Below are 16309 nucleotides of genomic sequence, written 5' to 3' on the forward strand. Positions count from 1 at the left end.
GAGTATGGTCAGTCGGGGCAAAATTAAGGAAGTTGTTCGTATCTGCAGTGTTTCACAATACTACCTTTCCCGTGAGCAGTCGAACAGACTAAACGATTGTGCCACAGACTGCGATGGAAAACTCCGCTAAAAAGTAATCCTTTACAGCCAGTGTTAGCAACAAGACGTTATGGGTGTACACGGCGTGGAAACAGATATTTAGGTGTATCTCATCCATGCTCACCACATAACCAAAATTAAACAAGTCCCGTTCCCCAGCATTTGGCCCCAATCCCTCTAAACCCATCCTGTCCAGAAACTCATCCGATTACCTTTGCAATTTTCTGAGTGTAATAGCCTTCTCCACTTCCTCTGGGAGCTCATTCCATACACGCACAACCTTCTGTGTGGGAAATGTGCCTCAGGTCGTTTGTCAATTTCAGCCCACTCACCTTAAACCTATGCTCTCGAGTTTTCAACTCACCCCAATTTGGGTAAAACACAGAAATACTCAGTTTACAACCCTTCCATAAGATCGTATCGCAGCCGTTCCGCTGCAGGGAAAGTCGTCCCAGCTTATTACACCTCGCCCTCCGGTCCAAACATTGACGAAATCATTGTCTATATATTGTCATCAATCTCACGGCAGCCGCGGCTGGTTTCTGTAGTGTAGTGGTCATCACGTTCGCCTAACACGCGAAAGGTCCCTAGTTCGAAACTGGGCAGAAACTGCTTTGTTCGTCAACTGCAGCCTTTTACATGGACAAGAACGGAGCTTTCTTGCTTGCTTTCCCATCTGCAAACCTGCCTTCGAATTTGCTTGAAAGAATCTGCTCTCGTAGTGAAATGTAAGGCAACTCCATTTAATTACTGTGTAAAGCATTATAAAGTTTTTCTGCAACCTGGTTCTGATGCATATGCCATTCTGTTTGAGAGTGTCCTTGCCGCGTTCTGATCCTTCCACGAAAAGCAGTACCGCATTTGCATTCCTTGCGCAGGCGGCCCGGTTCAAAGGCAGGGAAGAAGCTGCTGCGCTGGTGTCACAGCGCACCACGGATTCCTGAACTTGTCTGTCTGTCAAATGTACCCCAAAGTCGTCTCTGAAAGGCCTCATTTGGAAGCTGTCTGTCGTTATTCAACGCGCGAGAGTTGGTACCAGATTCCTGAATCATATTTTGGGGCAGTTCGCACGTTAGTGGCTCATTCAATCAGCAACAGCAATGAAATAATTTACACTCTCAGAGGAACCTTTGAACTTGTGCTTTCATAGCGCCGCTAATATTAAGGTACGCCCCGAGATCTAAGCCATGTTGGAACTGAAACGGAGGAATCGACAGAGAGGCTACAGAATGACATCGCATCCATTTGGTTTTCTTTAAATCACTGACGAGCAGGAAAATGTAAAAGGGGAGAGCGAGTGGGGAAGTGAGGCGGTTGCAGCTCTGGTAAAAGTCCTTCTTTGTGATTCACTCCGCAAACAGAGACTTGAAGGTGACTCAGAGGCGTGTGAGCTCTTCACATCGAGATCAAAAAGCACTCAAGGGCAGTTAGCACCTCTTCCGGAGTGGGGGTGGGGTGAGGTAATTACCTTTTGACTTCTGTTACTATGTTCAGAAACTGCCTTTTCGATTGACTTGAACAGAAACTGCATTTCCAATAAGCACCATGGAAGTTAGCAAAATTTATTGAATCGCTTCTCGTCGATTCCCGCACAGGTTTCCGACTCAGTTGGTATCCACGTGGCTCATGTCCAGGAGTGAACATCTCTGCAGCAAATTGCACGGTTAAAGTAAAAGGCACGGAAAGTGGCATCTCGAACCGGCCCCGAGGTCAGAGCATGCTCACAATGTGATGTGTCGTTCTCGGATTGTAATGCGACCTCCGGTTTTAGGGTGGAGAACATTCTTTGGGACCCTTCTTCTGCAAAACAGACACAGTGACTGAATAAATGCTGCACGGTTTGATGTGGAACACGGCCTGCTCAGCTTTGTGCATTTTCCCTGTAGTCAGGTGTGTTTCGTGTTCCGTGTAAACGTGAAAGTCGACCTGTTTCGAGCAATGTGTGAAATCATTTAGCAAAGCAAGAATCGAAATTGTAGTAATGTCTAGCAGCTCATGGTTATTTGACCGAAGTGTCCAAGTGTCTCTGCTGTCATGATCGCGTTCGCCTCCCGCGCGGAAAATCGCAAACAGCTCTGCTGTTCCAAAGCGATTTGTGCTTTTACTGGAACCGAATGGAGACTATTATTTCATCGCTGTTGTGAAACAAAGTCCTGCGGTGACTCGACTCGTCGTTATTTGGTTTTCTGTCCAATGGGAAAATCGTTCCAATGAATTTCGGTGTCATATGTTATTGAATTTCTCCCATTTCCTTCATTTCCGTCCTGGAGTCATCAGAAGGAAAAGGTAATCTAATCGAGACTGTGAAAGGTGAAATTCACTTTTTATGGCCCGTTCTTATGATGTTCTTTCTATCTCTCTTTTCAGCATTGTCTGGAAAGTGGTGGTGCACTAACGCTGCAGTATGTTTGAAAGAGTAGTTTGGAATTGCCCTGTTTTTAGTTGTGAGATTACTTTATGACTCATGCCCTCGGACTGTGACACATTTAGCATTCATGCATCTCTCTGTCTGAAAATGCATTCGGCATGCCAGTTTTGTTTGTGTTCCGTGAAAAATGCTTTCTGTTTTGCGCTTCGCTCAGCACATTACGAGTTAACAGGGTTTCTGAGGTAAGTTCGAGCAGCAAAACTCCTCAATTGAGGTCTGGGAAAATTTCACGGAGTATGGTCAGTCGGGGCAAAATTAAGGAAGTTGTTCGTATCTGCAGTGTTTCACAATACTACCTTTCCCGTGAGCAGTCGAACAGACTAAACGATTGTGCCACAGACTGCGATGGAAAACTCCGCTAAAAAGTAATCCTTTACAGCCAGTGTTAGCAACAAGACGTTATGGGGGTACACGGCGTGGAAACAGATATTTAGGTGTATCTCATCCATGCTCACCACATAACCAAAATTAAACAAGTCCCGTTCCCCAGCATTTGGCCCCAATCCCTCTAAACCCATCCTGTCCAGAAACTCATCCGATTACCTTTGCAATTTTCTGAGTGTAATAGCCTTCTCCACTTCCTCTGGGAGCTCATTCCATACACGCACAACCTTCTGTGTGGGAAATGTGCCTCAGGTCGTTTGTCAATTTCAGCCCACTCACCTTAAACCTATGCTCTCGAGTTTTCAACTCACCCCAATTTGGGTAAAACACAGAAATACTCAGTTTACAACCCTTCCATAAGATCGTATCGCAGCCGTTCCGCTGCAGGAAAAGTCGTCCCAGCTTATTCCACCTCGCCCTCCGGTCCAAACATTGACGAAATCATTGTCTATATATTGTCATCAATCTCACGGCGGCCGCGGCTGGTTTCTGTAGTGTAGTGGTCATCACGTTCGCCTAACACGCGAAAGGTCCCTAGTTCGAAACTGGGCAGAAACTGCTTTGTTCTTCAACTGCAGCCTTTTACATGGACAAGAACGGAGCTTTCTTGCTTGCTTTCCCATCTGCAAACCTGCCTTCGAATTTGCTTGAAAGAATCTGCTCTCGTAGTGAAATGTAAGGCAACTCCATTTAATTACTGTGTAAAGCATTATAAAGTTTTTCTCCAACCTGGTTCTGATGCATATGCCATTCTGTTTGAGAGTGTCCTTGCCGCGTTCTGATCCTTCCACGAAAAGCAGTACCGCATTTGCATTCCTTGCGCAGGCGGCCCGGTTCAAAGGCAGGGAAGAAGCTGCTGCGCTGGTGTCACAGCGCACCACGGATTCCTGAACTTGTCTGTCTGTCAAATGTACCCCAAAGTCGTCTCTGAAAGGCCTCATTTGGAAGCTGTCTGTCGTTATTCAACGCGCGAGAGTTGGTACCAGATTCCTGAATCATATTTTGGGGCAGTTCGCACGTTAGTGGCTCATTCAATCAGCAACAGCAATGAAATAATTTACACTCTCAGAGGAACCTTTGAACTTGTGCTTTCATAGCGCCGCTAATATTAAGGTACGCCCCGAGATCTAAGCCATGTTGGAACTGAAACGGAGGAATCGACAGAGAGGCTACAGAATGACATCGCATCCATTTGGTTTTCTTTAAATCACTGACGAGCAGGAAAATGTAAAAGGGGAGAGCGAGTGGGGAAGTGAGGCGGTTGCAGCTCTGGTAAAAGTCCTTCTTTGTGATTCACTCCGCAAACAGAGACTTGAAGGTGACTCAGAGGCGTGTGAGCTCTTCACATCGAGATCAAAAAGCACTCAAGGGCAGTTAGCACCTCTTCCGGAGTGGGGGTGGGGTGAGGTAATTACCTTTTGACTTCTGTTACTATGTTCAGAAACTGCCTTTTCGATTGACTTGAACAGAAACTGCATTTCCAATAAGCACCATGGAAGTTAGCAAAATTTATTGAATCGCTTCTCGTCGATTCCCGCACAGGTTTCCGACTCAGTTGGTATCCACGTGGCTCATGTCCAGGAGTGAACATCTCTGCAGCAAATTGCACGGTTAAAGTAAAAGGCACGGAAAGTGGCATCTCGAACCGGCCCCGAGGTCAGAGCATGCTCACAATGTGATCTGTCGTTCTCGGATTGTAATGCGACCTCCGGTTTTAGGGTGGAGAACATTCTTTGGGACCCTTCTTCTGCAAAACAGACACAGTGACTGAATAAATGCTGCACGGTTTGATGTGGAACACGGCCTGCTCAGCTTTGTGCATTTTCCCTGTAGTCAGGTGTGTTTCGTGTTCCGTGTAAACGTGAAAGTCGTCCTGTTTCGAGCAATGTGTGAAATCATTTAGCAAAGCAAGAATCGAAATTGTAGTAATGTCTAGCAGCTCATGGTTATTTGACCGAAGTGTCCAAGTGTCTCTGCTGTCATGATCGCGTTCGCCTCCCGCGCGGAAAATCGCAAACAGCTCTGCTGTTCCAAAGCGATTTGTGCTTTTACTGGAACCGAATGGAGACTATTATTTCATCGCTGTTGTGAAACAAAGTCCTGCGGTGACTCGACTCGTCGTTATTTGGTTTTCTGTCCAATGGGAAAATCGTTCCAATGAATTTCGGTGTCATATGTTATTGAATTTCTCCCATTTCCTTCATTTCCGTCCTGGAGTCATCAGAAGGAAAAGGTAATCTAATCGAGACTGTGAATGGTGAAATTCACTTTTTATGGCCCGTTCTTATGATGTTCTTTCTATCTCTCTTTTCAGCATTGTCTGGAAAGTGGTGGTGCACTAACGCTGCAGTATGTTTGAAAGAGTAGTTTGGAATTGCCCTGTTTTTAGTTGTGAGATTACTTTATGACTCATGCCCTCGGACTGTGACACATTTAGCATTCATGCATCTCTCTGTCTGAAAATGCATTCGGCATGCCAGTTTTGTTTGTGTTCCGTGAAAAATGCTTTCTGTTTTGCGCTTCGCTCAGCACATTACGAGTTAACAGGGTTTCTGAGGTAACTTCGAGCAGCAAAACTCCTCAATTGAGGTCTGGGAAAATTTCACGGAGTATGGTCAGTCGGGGCAAAATTAAGGAAGTTGTTCGTATCTGCAGTGTTTCACAATACTACCTTTCCCGTGAGCAGTCGAACAGACTAAACGATTGTGCCACAGACTGCGATGGAAAACTCCGCTAAAAAGTAATCCTTTACAGCCAGTGTTAGCAACAAGACGTTATGGGTGTACACGGCGTGGAAACAGATATTTAGGTGTATCTCATCCATGCTCACCACATAACCAAAATTAAACAAGTCCCGTTCCCCAGCATTTGGCCCCAATCCCTCTAAACCCATCCTGTCCAGAAACTCATCCGATTACCTTTGCAATTTTCTGAGTGTAATAGCCTTCTCCACTTCCTCTGGGAGCTCATTCCATACACGCACAACCTTCTGTGTGGGAAATGTGCCTCAGGTCGTTTGTCAATTTCAGCCCACTCACCTTAAACCTATGCTCTCGAGTTTTCAACTCACCCCAATTTGGGTAAAACACAGAAATACTCAGTTTACAACCCTTCCATAAGATCGTATCGCAGCCGTTCCGCTGCAGGGAAAGTCGTCCCAGCTTATTACACCTCGCCCTCCGGTCCAAACATTGACGAAATCATTGTCTATATATTGTCATCAATCTCACGGCAGCCGCGGCTGGTTTCTGTAGTGTAGTGGTCATCACGTTCGCCTAACACGCGAAAGGTCCCTAGTTCGAAACTGGGCAGAAACTGCTTTGTTCGTCAACTGCAGCCTTTTACATGGACAAGAACGGAGCTTTCTTGCTTGCTTTCCCATCTGCAAACCTGCCTTCGAATTTGCTTGAAAGAATCTGCTCTCGTAGTGAAATGTAAGGCAACTCCATTTAATTACTGTGTAAAGCATTATAAAGTTTTTCTCCAACCTGGTTCTGATGCATATGCCATTCTGTTTGAGAGTGTCCTTGCCGCGTTCTGATCCTTCCACGAAAAGCAGTACCGCATTTGCATTCCTTGCGCAGGCGGCCCGGTTCAAAGGCAGGGAAGAAGCTGCTGCGCTGGTGTCACAGCGCACCACGGATTCCTGAACTTGTCTGTCTGTCAAATGTACCCCAAAGTCGTCTCTGAAAGGCCTCATTTGGAAGCTGTCTGTCGTTATTCAACGCGCGAGAGTTGGTACCAGATTCCTGAATCATATTTTGGGGCAGTTCGCACGTTAGTGGCTCATTCAATCAGCAACAGCAATGAAATAATTTACACTCTCAGAGGAACCTTTGAACTTGTGCTTTCATAGCGCCGCTAATATTAAGGTGCGCCCCGAGATCTAAGCCATGTTGGAACTGAAACGGAGGAATCGACAGAGAGGCTACAGAATGACATCGCATCCATTTGGTTTTCTTTAAATCACTGACGAGCAGGAAAATGTAAAAGGGGAGAGCGAGTGGGGAAGTGAGGCGGTTGCAGCTCTGGTAAAAGTCCTTCTTTGTGATTCACTCCGCAAACAGAGACTTGAAGGTGACTCAGAGGCGTGTGAGCTCTTCACATCGAGATCAAAAAGCACTCAAGGGCAGTTAGCACCTCTTCCGGAGTGGGGGTGGGGTGAGGTAATTACCTTTTGACTTCTGTTACTATGTTCAGAAACTGCCTTTTCGATTGACTTGAACAGAAACTGCATTTCCAATAAGCACCATGGAAGTTAGCAAAATTTATTGAATCGCTTCTCGTCGATTCCCGCACAGGTTTCCGACTCAGTTGGTATCCACGTGGCTCATGTCCAGGAGTGAACATCTCTGCAGCAAATTGCACGGTTAAAGTAAAAGGCACGGAAAGTGGCATCTCGAACCGGCCCCGAGGTCAGAGCATGCTCACAATGTGATCTGTCGTTCTCGGATTGTAATGCGACCTCCGGTTTTAGGGTGGAGAACATTCTTTGGGACCCTTCTTCTGCAAAACAGACACAGTGACTGAATAAATGCTTCACGGTTTGATGTGGAACACGGCCTGCTCAGCTTTGTGCATTTTCCCTGTAGTCAGGTGTGTTTCGTGTTCCGTGTAAACGTGAAAGTCGACCTGTTTCGAGCAATGTGTGAAATCATTTAGCAAAGCAAGAATCGAAATTGTAGTAATGTCTAGCAGCTCATGGTTATTTGACCGAAGTGTCCAAGTGTCTCTGCTGTCATGATCGCGTTCGCCTCCCGCGCGGAAAATCGCAAACAGCTCTGCTGTTCCAAAGCGATTTGTGCTTTTACTGGAACCGAATGGAGACTATTATTTCATCGCTGTTGTGAAACAAAGTCCTGCGGTGACTCGACTCGTCGTTATTTGGTTTTCTGTCCAATGGGAAAATCGTTCCAATGAATTTCGGTGTCATATGTTATTGAATTTCTCCCATTTCCTTCATTTCCGTCCTGGAGTCATCAGAAGGAAAAGGTAATCTAATCGAGACTGTGAAAGGTGAAATTCACTTTTTATGGCCCGTTCTTATGATGTTCTTTCTATCTCTCTTTTCAGCATTGTCTGGAAAGTGGTGGTGCACTAACGCTGCAGTATGTTTGAAAGAGTAGTTTGGAATTGCCCTGTTTTTAGTTGTGAGATTACTTTATGACTCATGCCCTCGGACTGTGACACATTTAGCATTCATGCATCTCTCTGTCTGAAAATGCATTCGGCATGCCAGTTTTGTTTGTGTTCCGTGAAAAATGCTTTCTGTTTTGCGCTTCGCTCAGCACATTACGAGTTAACAGGGTTTCTGAGGTAAGTTCGAGCAGCAAAACTCCTCAATTGAGGTCTGGGAAAATTTCACGGAGTATGGTCAGTCGGGGCAAAATTAAGGAAGTTGTTCGTATCTGCAGTGTTTCACAATACTACCTTTCCCGTGAGCAGTCGAACAGACTAAACGATTGTGCCACAGACTGCGATGGAAAACTCCGCTAAAAAGTAATCCTTTACAGCCAGTGTTAGCAACAAGACGTTATGGGGGTACACGGCGTGGAAACAGATATTTAGGTGTATCTCATCCATGCTCACCACATAACCAAAATTAAACAAGTCCCGTTCCCCAGCATTTGGCCCCAATCCCTCTAAACCCATCCTGTCCAGAAACTCATCCGATTACCTTTGCAATTTTCTGAGTGTAATAGCCTTCTCCACTTCCTCTGGGAGCTCATTCCATACACGCACAACCTTCTGTGTGGGAAATGTGCCTCAGGTCGTTTGTCAATTTCAGCCCACTCACCTTAAACCTATGCTCTCGAGTTTTCAACTCACCCCAATTTGGGTAAAACACAGAAATACTCAGTTTACAACCCTTCCATAAGATCGTATCGCAGCCGTTCCGCTGCAGGAAAAGTCGTCCCAGCTTATTCCACCTCGCCCTCCGGTCCAAACATTGACGAAATCATTGTCTATATATTGTCATCAATCTCACGGCGGCCGCGGCTGGTTTCTGTAGTGTAGTGGTCATCACGTTCGCCTAACACGCGAAAGGTCCCTAGTTCGAAACTGGGCAGAAACTGCTTTGTTCTTCAACTGCAGCCTTTTACATGGACAAGAACGGAGCTTTCTTGCTTGCTTTCCCATCTGCAAACCTGCCTTCGAATTTGCTTGAAAGAATCTGCTCTCGTAGTGAAATGTAAGGCAACTCCATTTAATTACTGTGTAAAGCATTATAAAGTTTTTCTCCAACCTGGTTCTGATGCATATGCCATTCTGTTTGAGAGTGTCCTTGCCGCGTTCTGATCCTTCCACGAAAAGCAGTACCGCATTTGCATTCCTTGCGCAGGCGGCCCGGTTCAAAGGCAGGGAAGAAGCTGCTGCGCTGGTGTCACAGCGCACCACGGATTCCTGAACTTGTCTGTCTGTCAAATGTACCCCAAAGTCGTCTCTGAAAGGCCTCATTTGGAAGCTGTCTGTCGTTATTCAACGCGCGAGAGTTGGTACCAGATTCCTGAATCATATTTTGGGGCAGTTCGCACGTTAGTGGCTCATTCAATCAGCAACAGCAATGAAATAATTTACACTCTCAGAGGAACCTTTGAACTTGTGCTTTCATAGCGCCGCTAATATTAAGGTGCGCCCCGAGATCTAAGCCATGTTGGAACTGAAACGGAGGAATCGACAGAGAGGCTACAGAATGACATCGCATCCATTTGGTTTTCTTTAAATCACTGACGAGCAGGAAAATGTAAAAGGGGAGAGCGAGTGGGGAAGTGAGGCGGTTGCAGCTCTGGTAAAAGTCCTTCTTTGTGATTCACTCCGCAAACAGAGACTTGAAGGTGACTCAGAGGCGTGTGAGCTCTTCACATCGAGATCAAAAAGCACTCAAGGGCAGTTAGCACCTCTTCCGGAGTGGGGGTGGGGTGAGGTAATTACCTTTTGACTTCTGTTACGATGTTCAGAAACTGCCTTTTCGATTGACTTGAACAGAAACTGCATTTCCAATAAGCACCATGGAAGTTAGCAAAATTTATTGAATCGCTTCTCGTCGATTCCCGCACAGGTTTCCGACTCAGTTGGTATCCACGTGGCTCATGTCCAGGAGTGAACATCTCTGCAGCAAATTGCACGGTTAAAGTAAAAGGCACGGAAAGTGGCATCTCGAACCGGCCCCGAGGTCAGAGCATGCTCACAATGTGATCTGTCGTTCTCGGATTGTAATGCGACCTCCGGTTTTAGGGTGGAGAACATTCTTTGGGACCCTTCTTCTGCAAAACAGACACAGTGACTGAATAAATGCTGCACGGTTTGATGTGGAACACGGCCTGCTCAGCATTGTGCATTTTCCCTGTAGTCAGGTGTGTTTCGTGTTCCGTGTAAACGTGAAAGTCGTCCTGTTTCGAGCAATGTGTGAAATCATTTAGCAAAGCAAGAATCGAAATTGTAGTAATGTCTAGCAGCTCATGGTTATTTGACCGAAGTGTCCAAGTGTCTCTGCTGTCATGATCGCGTTCGCCTCCCGCGCGGAAAATCGCAAACAGCTCTGCTGTTCCAAAGCGATTTGTGCTTTTACTGGAACCGAATGGAGACTATTATTTCATCGCTGTTGTGAAACAAAGTCCTGCGGTGACTCGACTCGTCGTTATTTGGTTTTCTGTCCAATGGGAAAATCGTTCCAATGAATTTCGGTGTCATATGTTATTGAATTTCTCCCATTTCCTTCATTTCCGTCCTGGAGTCATCAGAAGGAAAAGGTAATCTAATCGAGACTGTGAATGGTGAAATTCACTTTTTATGGCCCGTTCTTATGATGTTCTTTCTATCTCTCTTTTCAGCATTGTCTGGAAAGTGGTGGTGCACTAACGCTGCAGTATGTTTGAAAGAGTAGTTTGGAATTGCCCTGTTGTTAGTTGTGAGATTACTTTATGACTCATGCCCTCGGACTGTGACACATTTAGCATTCATGCATCTCTCTGTCTGAAAATGTATTCGGCATGCCAGTTTTGTTTGTGTTCCGTGAAAAATGCTTTCTGTTTTGCGATTCGCTCAGCACATTACGAGTTAACGGGGTTTCTGAGGTAACTTCGAGCAGCAAAACTCCTCAATTGAGGTCTGGGAAAATTTCACGGAGTATGGTCAGTCGGGGCAAAATTAAGGAAGTTGTTCGTATCTGCAGTGTTTCACAATACTACCTTTCCCGTGAGCAGTCGAACAGACTAAACGATTGTGCCACAGACTGCGATGGAAAACTCCGCTAAAAAGTAATCCTTTACAGCCAGTGTTAGCAACAAGACGTTATGGGGGTACACGGCGTGGAAACAGATATTTAGGTGTATCTCATCCATGCTCACCACATAACCAAAATTAAACAAGTCCCGTTCCCCAGCATTTGGCCCCAATCCCTCTAAACCCATCCTGTCCAGAAACTCATCCGATTACCTTTGCAATTTTCTGAGTGTAATAGCCTTCTCCACTTCCTCTGGGAGCTCATTCCATACACGCACAACCTTCTGTGTGGGAAATGTGCCTCAGGTCGTTTGTCAATTTCAGCCCACTCACCTTAAACCAATGCTCTCGAGTTTTCAACTCACCCCAATTTGGGTAAAACACAGAAATACTCAGTTTACAACCCTTCCATAAGATCATATCGCAGCCGTTTCGCTGCAGGTAAAGTCGTCCCAGCTTATTCCACCTCGCCCTACGGTCCAAACATTGACGAAATCATTGTCTATATATTGTCATCAATCTCACGGCGGCCGCGGCTGGTTTCTGTAGCGTAGTGGTCATCACGTTCGCCTAACACGCGAAAGGTCCCTAGTTCGAAACTGGGCAGAAACTGCTTTGTTCGTCAACTGCAGCCTTTTACATGGACAAGAACGGAGCTTTCTTGCTTGCTTTCCCATCTGCAAACCTGCCTTCGAATTTGCTTGAAAGAATCTGCTCTCGTAGTGAAATGTAAGGCAACTCCATTTAATTACTGTGTAAAGCATTATAAAGTTTTTCTCCAACCTGGTTCTGATGCATATGCCATTCTGTTTGAGAGTGTCCTTGCCGCGTTCTGATCCTTCCACGAAAAGCAGTACCGCATTTGCATTCCTTGCGCAGGCGGCCCGGTTCAAAGGCAGGGAAGAAGCTGCTGCGCTGGTGTCACAGCGCACCACGGATTCCTGAACTTGTCTGTCTGTCAAATGTACCCCAAAGTCGTCTCTGAAAGGCCTCATTTGGAAGCTGTCTGTCGTTATTCAACGCGCGAGAGTTGGTACCAGATTCCTGAATCATATTTTGGGGCAGTTCGCACGTTAGTGGCTCATTCAATCAGCAACAGCAATGAAATAATTTACACTCTCAGAGGAACCTTTGAACTTGTGCTTTCATAGCGCCGCTAATATTAAGGTGCGCCCCGAGATCTAAGCCATGTTGGAACTGAAACGGAGGAATCGACAGAGAGGCTACAGAATGACATCGCATCCATTTGGTTTTCTTTAAATCACTGACGAGCAGGAAAATGTAAAAGGGGAGAGCGAGTGGGGAAGTGAGGCGGTTGCAGCTCTGGTAAAAGTCCTTCTTTGTGATTCACTCCGCAAACAGAGACTTGAAGGTGACTCAGAGGCGTGTGAGCTCTTCACATCGAGATCAAAAAGCACTCAAGGGCAGTTAGCACCTCTTCCGGAGTGGGGGTGGGGTGAGGTAATTACCTTTTGACTTCTGTTACGATGTTCAGAAACTGCCTTTTCGATTGACTTGAACAGAAACTGCATTTCCAATAAGCACCATGGAAGTTAGCAAAATTTATTGAATCGCTTCTCGTCGATTCCCGCACAGGTTTCCGACTCAGTTGGTATCCACGTGGCTCATGTCCAGGAGTGAACATCTCTGCAGCAAATTGCACGGTTAAAGTAAAAGGCACGGAAAGTGGCATCTCGAACCGGCCCCGAGGTCAGAGCATGCTCACAATGTGATCTGTCGTTCTCGGATTGTAATGCGACCTCCGGTTTTAGGGTGGAGAACATTCTTTGGGACCCTTCTTCTGCAAAACAGACACAGTGACTGAATAAATGCTGCACGGTTTGATGTGGAACACGGCCTGCTCAGCATTGTGCATTTTCCCTGTAGTCAGGTGTGTTTCGTGTTCCGTGTAAACGTGAAAGTCGTCCTGTTTCGAGCAATGTGTGAAATCATTTAGCAAAGCAAGAATCGAAATTGTAGTAATGTCTAGCAGCTCATGGTTATTTGACCGAAGTGTCCAAGTGTCTCTGCTGTCATGATCGCGTTCGCCTCCCGCGCGGAAAATCGCAAACAGCTCTGCTGTTCCAAAGCGATTTGTGCTTTTACTGGAACCGAATGGAGACTATTATTTCATCGCTGTTGTGAAACAAAGTCCTGCGGTGACTCGACTCGTCGTTATTTGGTTTTCTGTCCAATGGGAAAATCGTTCCAATGAATTTCGGTGTCATATGTTATTGAATTTCTCCCATTTCCTTCATTTCCGTCCTGGAGTCATCAGAAGGAAAAGGTAATCTAATCGAGACTGTGAATGGTGAAATTCACTTTTTATGGCCCGTTCTTATGATGTTCTTTCTATCTCTCTTTTCAGCATTGTCTGGAAAGTGGTGGTGCACTAACGCTGCAGTATGTTTGAAAGAGTAGTTTGGAATTGCCCTGTTGTTAGTTGTGAGATTACTTTATGACTCATGCCCTCGGACTGTGACACATTTAGCATTCATGCATCTCTCTGTCTGAAAATGTATTCGGCATGCCAGTTTTGTTTGTGTTCCGTGAAAAATGCTTTCTGTTTTGCGATTCGCTCAGCACATTACGAGTTAACGGGGTTTCTGAGGTAACTTCGAGCAGCAAAACTCCTCAATTGAGGTCTGGGAAAATTTCACGGAGTATGGTCAGTCGGGGCAAAATTAAGGAAGTTGTTCGTATCTGCAGTGTTTCACAATACTACCTTTCCCGTGAGCAGTCGAACAGACTAAACGATTGTGCCACAGACTGCGATGGAAAACTCCGCTAAAAAGTAATCCTTTACAGCCAGTGTTAGCAACAAGACGTTATGGGGGTACACGGCGTGGAAACAGATATTTAGGTGTATCTCATCCATGCTCACCACATAACCAAAATTAAACAAGTCCCGTTCCCCAGCATTTGGCCCCAATCCCTCTAAACCCATCCTGTCCAGAAACTCATCCGATTACCTTTGCAATTTTCTGAGTGTAATAGCCTTCTCCACTTCCTCTGGGAGCTCATTCCATACACGCACAACCTTCTGTGTGGGAAATGTGCCTCAGGTCGTTTGTCAATTTCAGCCCACTCACCTTAAACCAATGCTCTCGAGTTTTCAACTCACCCCAATTTGGGTAAAACACAGAAATACTCAGTTTACAACCCTTCCATAAGATCATATCGCAGCCGTTTCGCTGCAGGTAAAGTCGTCCCAGCTTATTCCACCTCGCCCTACGGTCCAAACATTGACGAAATCATTGTCTATATATTGTCATCAATCTCACGGCGGCCGCGGCTGGTTTCTGTAGCGTAGTGGTCATCACGTTCGCCTAACACGCGAAAGGTCCCTAGTTCGAAACTGGGCAGAAACTGCTTTGTTCGTCAACTGCAGCCTTTTACATGGACAAGAACGGAGCTTTCTTGCTTGCTTTCCCATCTGCAAACCTGCCTTCGAATTTGCTTGAAAGAATCTGCTCTCGTAGTGAAATGTAAGGCAACTCCATTTAATTACTGTGTAAAGCATTATAAAGTTTTTCTCCAACCTGGTTCTGATGCATATGCCATTCTGTTTGAGAGTGTCCTTGCCGCGTTCTGATCCTTCCACGAAAAGCAGTACCGCATTTGCATTCCTTGCGCAGGCGGCCCGGTTCAAAGGCAGGGAAGAAGCTGCTGCGCTGGTGTCACAGCGCACCACGGATTCCTGAACTTGTCTGTCTGTCAAATGTACCCCAAAGTCGTCTCTGAAAGGCCTCATTTGGAAGCTGTCTGTCGTTATTCAACGCGCGAGAGTTGGTACCAGATTCCTGAATCATATTTTGGGGCAGTTCGCACGTTAGTGGCTCATTCAATCAGCAACAGCAATGAAATAATTTACACTCTCAGAGGAACCTTTGAACTTGTGCTTTCATAGCGCCGCTAATATTAAGGTGCGCCCCGAGATCTAAGCCATGTTGGAACTGAAACGGAGGAATCGACAGAGAGGCTACAGAATGACATCGCATCCATTTGGTTTTCTTTAAATCACTGACGAGCAGGAAAATGTAAAAGGGGAGAGCGAGTGGGGAAGTGAGGCGGTTGCAGCTCTGGTAAAAGTCCTTCTTTGTGATTCACTCCGCAAACAGAGACTTGAAGGTGACTCAGAGGCGTGTGAGCTCTTCACATCGAGATCAAAAAGCACTCAAGGGCAGTTAGCACCTCTTCCGGAGTGGGGGTGGGGTGAGGTAATTACCTTTTGACTTCTGTTACTATGTTCAGAAACTGCCTTTTCGATTGACTTGAACAGAAACTGCATTTCCAAAAGCACCATGGAAGTTAGCAAAATTTATTGAATCGCTTCTCGTCGATTCCCGCACAGGTTTCCGACTCAGTTCGTATCCACGTGGCTCATGTCCAGGAGTGAACATCTCTGCAGCAAATTGCACGGTTAAAGTAAAAGGCACGGAAAGTGGCATCTCGAACCGGCCCCGAGGTCAGAGCATGCTCACAATGTGATGTGTCGTTCTCGGATTGTAATGCGACCTCCGGTTTTAGGGTGGAGAACATTCTTTGGGACCCTTCTTCTGCAAAACAGACACAGTGACTGAATAAATGCTGCACGGTTTGATGTGGAACACGGCCTGCTCAGCTTTGTGCATTTTCCCTGTAGTCAGGTGTGTTTCGTGTTCCGTGTAAACGTGAAAGTCGACCTGTTTCGAGCAATGTGTGAAATCATTTAGCAAAGCAAGAATCGAAATTGTAGTAATGTCTAGCAGCTCATGGTTATTTGACCGAAGTGTCCAAGTGTCTCTGCTGTCATGATCGCGTTCGCCTCCCGCGCGGAAAATCGCAAACAGCTCTGCTGTTCCAAAGCGATTTGTGCTTTTACTGGAACCGAATGGAGACTATTATTTCATCGCTGTTGTGAAACAAAGTCCTGCGGTGACTCGACTCGTCGTTATTTGGTTTTCTGTCCAATGGGAAAATCGTTCCAATGAATTTCGGTGTCATATGTTATTGAATTTCTCCCATTTCCTTCATTTCCGTCCTGGAGTCATCAGAAGGAAAAGGTAATCTAATCGAGACTGTGAAAGGTGAAATTCACTTTTTATGGCCCGTTCTTATGATGTTCTTTCTATCTCTCTTTTCAGCATTGTCTGGAAAGTGGTGGTGCACTAACGCTGCAGTATGTTTGAAAGA

At 45.8% G+C, this 16309-nt stretch overlaps 4 non-coding genes across 4 annotated transcripts; all 4 read left to right on the plus strand.

Moving 5' to 3' along the window:
• Positions 1–637: 637 nt before the first annotated feature.
• On the plus strand, positions 638–710 carry trnav-aac (transfer RNA valine (anticodon AAC)). The gene has a single exon. It is a non-coding gene; the product is annotated as a tRNA-Val (tRNA).
• Positions 711–3396: 2686 nt separating this feature from the next.
• trnav-aac (transfer RNA valine (anticodon AAC)) lies at positions 3397–3469 on the plus strand. The gene has a single exon. It is a non-coding gene; the product is annotated as a tRNA-Val (tRNA).
• Positions 3470–6155: 2686 nt separating this feature from the next.
• Positions 6156–6228, plus strand: trnav-aac (transfer RNA valine (anticodon AAC)). Its single transcript has one exon. It is a non-coding gene; the product is annotated as a tRNA-Val (tRNA).
• A 2686-nt stretch (positions 6229–8914) lies between these two features.
• Positions 8915–8987, plus strand: trnav-aac (transfer RNA valine (anticodon AAC)). Its single transcript has one exon. It is a non-coding gene; the product is annotated as a tRNA-Val (tRNA).
• Positions 8988–16309: the final 7322 nt, after the last annotated feature.

This window comes from Chiloscyllium punctatum, chromosome 50 (assembly GCF_047496795.1).
Source record: "Chiloscyllium punctatum isolate Juve2018m chromosome 50, sChiPun1.3, whole genome shotgun sequence".
Taxonomy (NCBI): Eukaryota; Metazoa; Chordata; class Chondrichthyes; order Orectolobiformes; family Hemiscylliidae; genus Chiloscyllium; species Chiloscyllium punctatum.